Source organism: Elgaria multicarinata, chromosome 8, assembly GCF_023053635.1.
Source record: "Elgaria multicarinata webbii isolate HBS135686 ecotype San Diego chromosome 8, rElgMul1.1.pri, whole genome shotgun sequence".
In the NCBI taxonomy this organism is placed as follows: Eukaryota; Metazoa; Chordata; class Lepidosauria; order Squamata; family Anguidae; genus Elgaria; species Elgaria multicarinata.
The window spans coordinates 46,241,017-46,250,324 of record NC_086178.1 but is presented as its reverse complement, the minus strand read 5'-3'; positions in this window follow the sequence as shown (position 1 = coordinate 46,250,324).

Sequence of the window (9,308 nt, the reverse complement as noted above, 5' to 3'; positions counted from 1 at the left end):
GGATAAGGCAAACGGGGAAGGAATAAATGTTGCAGAAGACATTGATGCCATTCCCAAATGGCCTCCAATTTTAAAACAAGAAATAAAGCCTCTCATTCTCATGTTAAAGAATAATAAGGCTCCTGGAGAAGATTTTTTGCCACCAGAACTTTTTAAAGACAATGTTGACTGGTGGGCTTCTGTTCTTGCAGGCCTCTACACTCATATAAGTAATACTGGTCGTATACCTAATGGATGGAAACTTAGCATAGTAATTCCCTTATTTAAAAAAGGTGATCGCAGAGACCCCAGTAACTATAGACCTATCAGTTTAATAGATATCCCTGCAAAAATCTATGCCAGATTCTTATACCAAAAATTAGAGGAGTGGGCGGAACAAAATGCTATTTTGGTAGAAGAGCAGGCAGGTTTTAGGCAGGGAAGGTCTGTTATTGATAATTGTTTCACACTATCTCATTTGATATCTAAATACACCTCAAAGGGTGGACAGCTCTTCACAGCATTCATCGATTTAACTGCAGCCTTTGATTCAATTAACAGAAGTCTTCTCTGGGATAAGTTGGCTAAAACAAACATTGATCAGAGACTCCTTTTTCTTATAAAGATCCTCTATACAGATACCCGTTTGAAGGTTAGAACAGGGGTAAACCAAGCTTTAACAAACGACATTCCCACAAGTAAAGGAGTTCGTCAGGGTTGTATTCTTGCGCCATTCCTCTTCAATTTCTATGTTAATGATGTAGTTTCCGCACTACATAGTCAAGAGCTTCATATGCCAAGGATACTGGATAAATCGTTGAATATCCTCCTTTATGCGGATGATATGATTTTGTTTTCTACCACACAGGTTGGTTTGCGGAGGCTTCTGAGAAAATTTAGTTTATATTGCAGGGAAAATGATTTAACGATTAATGGTAAGAAATCAAAAGTGTTAGTCTTTGGAAAGAAAAAGAAGCGATATAAGTGGGTTTTGGATTCTAATGAAATTGACCAGGTGGATTCATTTATCTATCTTGGCTTAGAGTTTACTTCCTCAGGTTCTTGGGCACTGCAGTTAAAAAGAAACGAACTAAAGGCAACGGTGTGTGCAAAATCCTTGAACAAGCTCTTGAATTATAGACATCCTGGTTCTCTTTTGCCAGTAATTAATGTGTACAAGGCTAAAGTGTTGCCGATAATAATTTATGGGGCTGAAATCTGGGGCTTTTCTAAAAGTAGGGAAATAGAAAGGGTCCAAAACCGTTTCTTTCGTATGATTCTAGGGGTTGCATTTGCCTGTCCAGCATACGTGCTTAGATCGGAATTAGGTATCTTGGCTGTTTTAGACCAAATACATTGTAGGCTATTTAATTATTGGTTCAAGCTAGTTTCGATGAATGAAGCCAGGCTTCCAAAGATGTGTCTTCTCGAGCAGATGGCCAAACCTTTAAAAACTTCCTGGCTTTATAAATTTAGTAAGATGCTACCAAACTATGGCTTTAGTCTGCAGGCACTTAGCACTTCAAACACCAATATAAGAAATGCCATTAAACTCAGGATTTCAGATATTAGAAGGCAGTCTGATATAGCGGCAGTGTCAAAATCAAGGGCCATGAAATGGCTAGCCAAAACAAAATTCCATTTCAAAGAAGAAAAATATTTGTTTTTTGTTATGAAACGGGCCCATCGAGTAGCCTTTACCCGGCTTCGATTCGAGCTGATGGACACAATGATGTTACAGGGTAGATTCCAAGGTATTCCATCGAAAGATAGACTATGTATATGTGGCAACCCTGAAATTGAAGATTTAACTCACTATTTACTTGAATGTTGTTTATATTCAAAATGTAGAGAACATTATCTATCTATGTTTTTAATACGCATGAGAGACTGGTCAGCCAAGGATAAATTGGCCTTTCTCCTACGCGGTTCTAACTATTTTGTGACCCAGAGGGTTGCTCTCTTCGCTCTTAAAGCAGCCAGTATAAGGAAAAAAGAATTAGAAAAAATGGATTAATTAATAAGTTTTTATCAAATGTTGCAATATATGTGGGGTTTTATTAACTGTTAGTCATATATAATGTATTAATTATGAACTGTATATTGTTTTAGAATTTTAAATCATAAATTTTAAGTATTTGTTTGTTTTTAATAATATGTGATTTTTTTGAAATGGTCAGTAGACTTATTCAATAAAGGTATTCATTCATTCATTCATTCATTCATACAAAATTCTGTAGCAGAATGTATTAAATCCAGTTTAGTCCTGCAGAAATTGGTTTGAACCTGGGCAGAGTCTACACTACAGCTTAAAAATGGTTTATAACAGTACAACTATTGGGGCCCAGGACACACACCATATACAGTTTTCAAATCATTTTCAAAGTGTCATATCCTGCTTGGTATAGATCTGGTCCTGGACTAAGTCAATCACAGTTAATTCCTTACAGAGCAGGTGTGTGTGTGTGTAGGAATGTGAGGAAGGAGGGTTGCTGGGGAACTGATCTCCCCCATAATATATTTTAAAAAGTGTAGGGCTCTTTTCACAGCCTTGGTGGAAGTATAAGTGAAAACTTAATAACAGGGATTCATATGACAGAGTAGGGCAGCTACATAGCTAGATTAGCAGTACAACATTCATCCAACAAGGAATTTAAAATAATTTGATTTATTTGCTTTTTGTCCAGTTCTTCAGCTGAACAGTCCCCCAGAGTGGCTTGCAAAGGTCCAGAAATGTGAGTTAAAAGGGGAAAGGAATTGGGAGGGTGGGTGGAATAAAAAAACCCAAACTCAGGCACTAGATTCTTAATTACAACCTTCAGTGGACTTTAATTCAACAGGACATGGAACTAGATCTAATACAATGGAAGGGCTGCTGCTTACTTTCCCATTAGTAGCCTCCATAATGGTGACTGATAGCTGGAGAGGGGAAGGTTTTGAGATGGGCAGGTATCCTGGCCAGATGGGAGAGAGTGCTGCTTCCTCTTCCTTTGAAAGAAAATGATCAGTTTTGAAAGTGATGAAATGATTCCTTTGTCATTCTAAAGGCCACTTTAGGGAATATGTTTTATACGTTGGATTAGATTCCCGGTAAACTCCCCCCCCCCCCGCACCCTCCTCTCCCGGCCTTACCTGGCACCATTCCCCTCCACTGCGGAGCTCCGATTTGGAGCCGGAGCTCCGCGGCGAAGAGGAGCGGAGTATGGGCAGCGCGGCGCGGAGCGGGGGGTCCGTGCACACCCCTAGTTTTAAACCAGTGTCTGAGTACTGCGATAGATTGGATATAGGTGAATAAACTGAGCATCCAGACAAGGCAGAAGTCAGCTCACCTGAGCATGGAGATGTGCTGTTATGGGAGTGCTTTTGCAGATGTGGGCATAGTTACACATGCCTCTGGACACATGCAGACTGGATCATTGTAACATGCTCTGTGGGGCTGTCTCTGAAAAGCATTCAGAAACTTTGTGTGCAAGCTGTGGCCTCCTCTAATACATGAGAATAAGTAGGCTTAGAATCTGAGGGCTTCTCTAAATGAGTGATTTATAGCACTCTCATGACTGGCCACTCACAGAAGTTTAAAGGTCAATTACATGACATTATCAACAGCCAGGACATCTCCCTCGGTTTCCCTTAGTAATCCGTGTTTTAAAAATACAGAGATTATCCAGTATCAAATTTATGATGGCATTTATTCCACCACTAGATGGTGCTGTTTCATGAAAAAGAATAAGCCGCGATAGCATTCCCTTTTCAGTACAAAATCAAGTGCTCTCTTGTTAGTCGCTGTCTTAAGGAATCTGTTGTGAACGTGAAAATATCTGAAACCTGGTAAGGATGCAGGTTTTTTTCTGAATATAAGGATGCCTTAATGCTCAGAATAAAACACACACGCTAGGGGCAAGCAAAACACACACACCCCAAAAAAGAGGAAATGCATTGCCACAAAAGAGGGTGCCAATTCGCATAAAATTTGCACATGCTGATTTATATGTATTGATGCATATTTAGAAAAAATACTATAGCAATAAAATACAGTTCAGCATATAGTATTGGGGAAGACTGTCACCAAGCAACCTGTGTGCCTGCTCAGCCTGCTGTCCAGGCGCTAACTGTTGAGGGGCAACGCCAAGGCCCCTCCTGCTCTCCCTTCTTATGATTCAACGTCTTTAAATTGGACTGGAACTGGGCAGCCCTTCAAATAGAAAATGCTATCAACAAGAGGACTGTCCCCTCTGAAGTAGGACTCATGGCCACCCTAGAAAGCTCAAAAACGGAGGCAGCAACTGTAAGTAACCAACAGAGAGAAATCAGAATCACAGAATCATAGAATAGCAGAGTTGGAAGGGCCATCGAGTCCAACCCCCTACTCAATGCTAAACAGCACATAACTGTACAAAAATAACAATCAAAACACTGGGGTAAACAAACTAATATAATAAGTTAGCATGAAAGAAATTGCAACAGGCGAGTTTCTTAAGAAGCTGTGATGAAACAGATGCAAAATCTGGAGTCCTGTAAAGCCTTCTCTCACTGTGTGCCATTTTCTTTTCTTTTCAGCATTTCATTACTAAATACATGCGACTGTTTCTGAATGTTTTCACTCTGTTACGACATATGTAATGGATGTTATGTGTCCTAATCCTGTTGCAATTTCTTTCGTGATAACATACTATATTAGTCCGTTTACCCCAGTGTTCTGGTTGTTATTTATGCTTTATGCAGTTGTGTGCTGTTTAGCACCCTAGAAAGCTGCCATTACTTTCATTGGGAGAACGCCCTCCAAGTCTTCCAATGAGTTAGAGACTTCTGCTTTTCATACTGCTTTCACAAACTTGGCTCTGCTGAACTGAGCCCAGTTGTTTGCATCATGCAGATTAATGTGCTTCTTGGCTAACAGAACTGAAATATTTATAAGTAACTTTAAACAAAGAAACTGCTTTGTAGATGATACCAGAAAGGGGAATACTAAGTTGTTTGCCCTGTAAGCAGGACACCACGGGACTATTGCTACGGATGAACCTTGGGAGGCAGGCAAATGCTTGTGCTTTCAGCATATGAAAAGTGCTGCATGGTACAAGAGAGTACAGAAGGTATCTTTGGACAGTCTCCAGCCAGTGTGGAATTTAATTTGGCATGCTGAGTGAGAAATTTACATATATCCTCGCCAAGCACGTAAAAAGCTGAAGCGAAGAAGCAAAATAAAATTGATCAGTTGTCCTGTAAGTACAAACCATTTTTGCCCATCCCAGACATAGTAGGGAAACTCGCAGCTTCAGATTCTGTTGGTTTTGTGTGTGTGTTTCCATTTACTTATTCTACATTAGGCTCTGTTTAGCTTTAAAGCCTGTAAATCCTATGTAGACAATTAGTCAACTAAACAAACCAACCAACAGAAAACCTTCTGGAAACTGCTGTATGCGTTCATCAAGAAAATGTATGATAAATTTATATTTTTATACCATTTCCTTCATGCACTTCCCATAAAATGATTGTTCTATTGCAAAAAGTAAAGAAAGGACAAGACACCATCAAATGTCTATGATTCTATGGCTGCTAGGATTTCTGTGGTTTTATATTTAGACATTGGAATAAATTACCTAAGGCAGAGATAGGGAATATTGGCCCTCCAAATGTTGTTGAGATGCACCTCAGTCATCCTTCACTGTTGGCTATGCTGGCTAGGTAAGATGGGAGCTGCAGTCCAACATCTGGAGGGACACATGTTCCCCACGACTGATCTATGGATACAGTGAATTCTCCCTTTCTGGAGGTTTTCAGCCAGTTGGCAATGGTTTGGCTCTGGATGTCCTGGGTGTTGGACTAGATGGCCTACAAGAACCCTTCCAATTCCACTGCACTGAAGAATCCTGGCTGGATGGGTGAGTGAGCTCACCCATCCAGGTCTCAGTGATGCACACCAGGTCGTCTCCCTCATCCACGATCATATCATGGATGAGTGAGGTCTTGTTGCGAACTGACCTGACATTCACCAGCACCACAACCAGGCCAGAGGGTTCAGTAGCCAGTCCACCAGGAACCTGCAGGATGGGGAGGGGATCAGAGGGGAATGGCTTGTAGCCACCTGGCTCCCCCATGATTTTGATAACATTTCCTCCCAATCGTACCATTCCTTCCCTTTCCCATGACAACTGCTATGGCAGCACCCTCTACCTCCAGGTAACCGTCCCTTCCATCCTGGACCATCCTGGTTCATAACAACCCCTACCCCTGAAATTTAGGGGAGAGAGAAAGAGAGAAAAGGATTAGAAAAGAGAAAGAAGGAGGGAGAAAGAAGGGAAAAACCTTAAGCAGCTGTAGCAACGGTTAGGGCAAATAAATAAAGCTCATGCGTGGTTACATTCCGCCCCCCCCATTGGTTGGAGCTCTTAACTTCTATTCTTATCTTTCCTCCTCCCCTGACTCTCACTCAGGGGAGGACCCCACATGCCACAGCTCCCCCCACCTAGGCTCTTCCCCTAGGTCAGGGCCACAGGCCTATCTCTCACACATAGCCTGGCAGCCTTCCTATATCCAAACCAACAGGGGGGAATGCCTCTGCAGCTCCCCTAAGGGGTGACCTCCTTCGAGTTGACACCACCGCCCAAGGCAGGGCTAGTTCTTTTAATGACCCTCTTCCCTGAGCTGGTTCAATCCTAGGTGAGGCTCCAGCCCCAGTACAGTACCTAGCTACAGGCACTGAGTAGCAAGCTGCAAGTTAAAACAGTCCAGCAAAGCAAGCTAGTAAGCAGAGCTAAGAATTAAAAGGGAAGAAGAAAAGAAGGCACTCTTACTAACAGGTAAAATGCAGTTGAGGCAGAGGGCTAGATGTTGTAGCCAGCCAGTCCCACTCTGTCAGTTGTTCCTCTGTACTGCTCCCAGGAACTAGCATGTGATGCCTCCAACCCACCAGGATTCCTGTTCTCTGAAAAGTGGTGGTGGTTGTGGTGGGGAAACCAGTGAGCAATTTATAAAACAAGAACCAGGATTTATTTACCAAGAGAGACAGAAGGAAGAGGCAAAACAAACATTCAAATGAATTCATTATTGAATGTCAGCTTCTAAACAATAAATTGGAGGGAAGGTAGTTCAATAGCTATAGAGTCCACAAAAGTAGATGATCTCTTAAACCCTTTCTCTAGTTCTGCAGCCCTGCACTCAGAAGGTGCTATAGTTGGCTTCAGTTACTAACAGCTGGTTGTGGGTGTGTTGCTGTGTGGTGACTGTGGTAAGTGTAGGATGCAGCTGCTCTCTTTTCCCCCATCTTTCCTCAGCCTCCTCAGAAGTTCTTTTTTCTTACTCCTTGCAGTTTATTCAGAGCCTTCCTTTACACTTGTCTCCTTCTCTAGTCTCCTCAGAATCTCCCCTCACAAATTCTCCTCAGAATCTTCCTATAATGGCTCCACAGTTCTCAAAAAAGGTGTGAGATGCTGGCATTCCACCAAGGGCCTGCACAGCACAGGGTTACAGTAATATAGTATAACTTCATTTCTCCAAGTCCCAGGGATATATGGATACTCAGAAGCAAGATTATTCCTACTCAAAACACATAGAGAAACACTATCATGTATAGAAATGGCATTTCATTGTTGTCATTGGTACCAACTCCAGATACCCTCAATGCCCCCCTCAGTTATCTTCTCACCATCATTGTCACCTGCCGCTATTGCTCCTCATTCTCTTTCTCATCATTGCTACCACTTGCTTGCTTGCTCCTCCTCACCACCGTCATTGTCTGGGTCAGGCAAGAGGCTGATGAACAAGCAGGTTACAATGGTAAAGAGGAGCCTTCGCTCATTGCTAGAATGTGGGCCTTTGGCCACTGCCTGACCATGCCTACCTTTGACGCAGGCCCTGATTGTCACTAAAAAGTTATTTCTGGGAACATTACTAAAATGCACTCTTGTCATGCTTTCAGTGATGTTATGAGGTAGGAAGGGGGGACTTTTCTCAGATGGCAAATAGCTAGATATAAGATGAAGTTATAAACCTTGTCACTTGACTAGCTCCTATGTCCCACAGTCCTGGGAATTAATCCCAGGATGTGCTGGGCAGGATCTACACTACTGCTTTATAACGGTATTGAAGTGCACTGACAACTGTTGGGACCCGTGACACATTCCATATACTGTTTTCAAACCACTTTCAGAGTATTATATCTTGCTTGGTGTAGATCTGGCCTTAATTAGAACTAAAGATCAGAGCATGTGTCATAACTCAAGATGTTTTCTTTCAAGGCAGTACATTGTCTGAAATGAAATTAGTATGAGATGTTAAATGTACAAAACTGGTCAATGATCACTGATAAAGAGCTCAGAGAGAAGCATATTTTCAATACAAAGATTTTGCAATCCAAGATTACAAAACTATATTTTCTGCCAATACACAGAGAGAGAAATGAGGATTAGTGGTATGTGAGGCACTTCAGTAGCTCAAGGATTTCTTGCTGTTCATGGAGGATTAGCAGCATACTTAATTTTATTTCACTTTTCTTATATGGGATGTTGCTTTTCAAGATGAATGCAGTTGCAATATTCTGTAATCAAGGCCCTTGAAATGGAAGAGTGGCTTAGTTGTGTACAACACTGTCTAAATGGAATCATTCATATAGATTTTATTAGAGTACTCTCCCTTTTAGCTCATGAAAGCATGAATGGTGGTCAAAGGATGCTGTCATAACTAAAACTAAGCTTTCCCCCATGATCATGCCAGCATGCACAGGAAGAAGAACCCAGAAAGAGCAAATCTGCTGATCAACTGTCCCTCATCAAAGTGCCTCAAAGGCATCCTCTTCTCCTCTTATGCCCAAACTGCTCCTGAAGCAAGATGTAGGTGATGCTTTGCTAATTGTGACAGAACTTTTATTGCAGATTTCTCCCCATCTTCATGGACCATCTAATCCTCTGCATTTTTCAGTTGCACTTATTTGTGTAGGGAACCAACAAGTCTGCTTATTGGATCACCAATAAGTGATCCTCATAGAAGCAGCAAAATCCCTAGCATTCCATTTCATTTGAAGATTTTCCTGCCCCAGACTGAAATCTGCAGGAGCCCTCTGCTGTTTAAAGAGTACAGAACAGCAGGTTCCAGTTGTTCCTCCGCTCCAGAAATAGCAGTGGGGAAATTTAACTGAAGTTATAGCCACATAGCTCAAAAGCAACACATTCTGCCAGTAAAAAATGAAAAGAAAAAGTGGGTTGTGGAGCTTTCTGACTGAAAAGAGCTGCTCTTGCGGATAATAAATTGGACTTGTCGGGAAACCCAATCCATAACCCCATGAAACCATACTGCTAGGATTTAAGATGATTTATGACCTGATCTTGCTAGTCTAA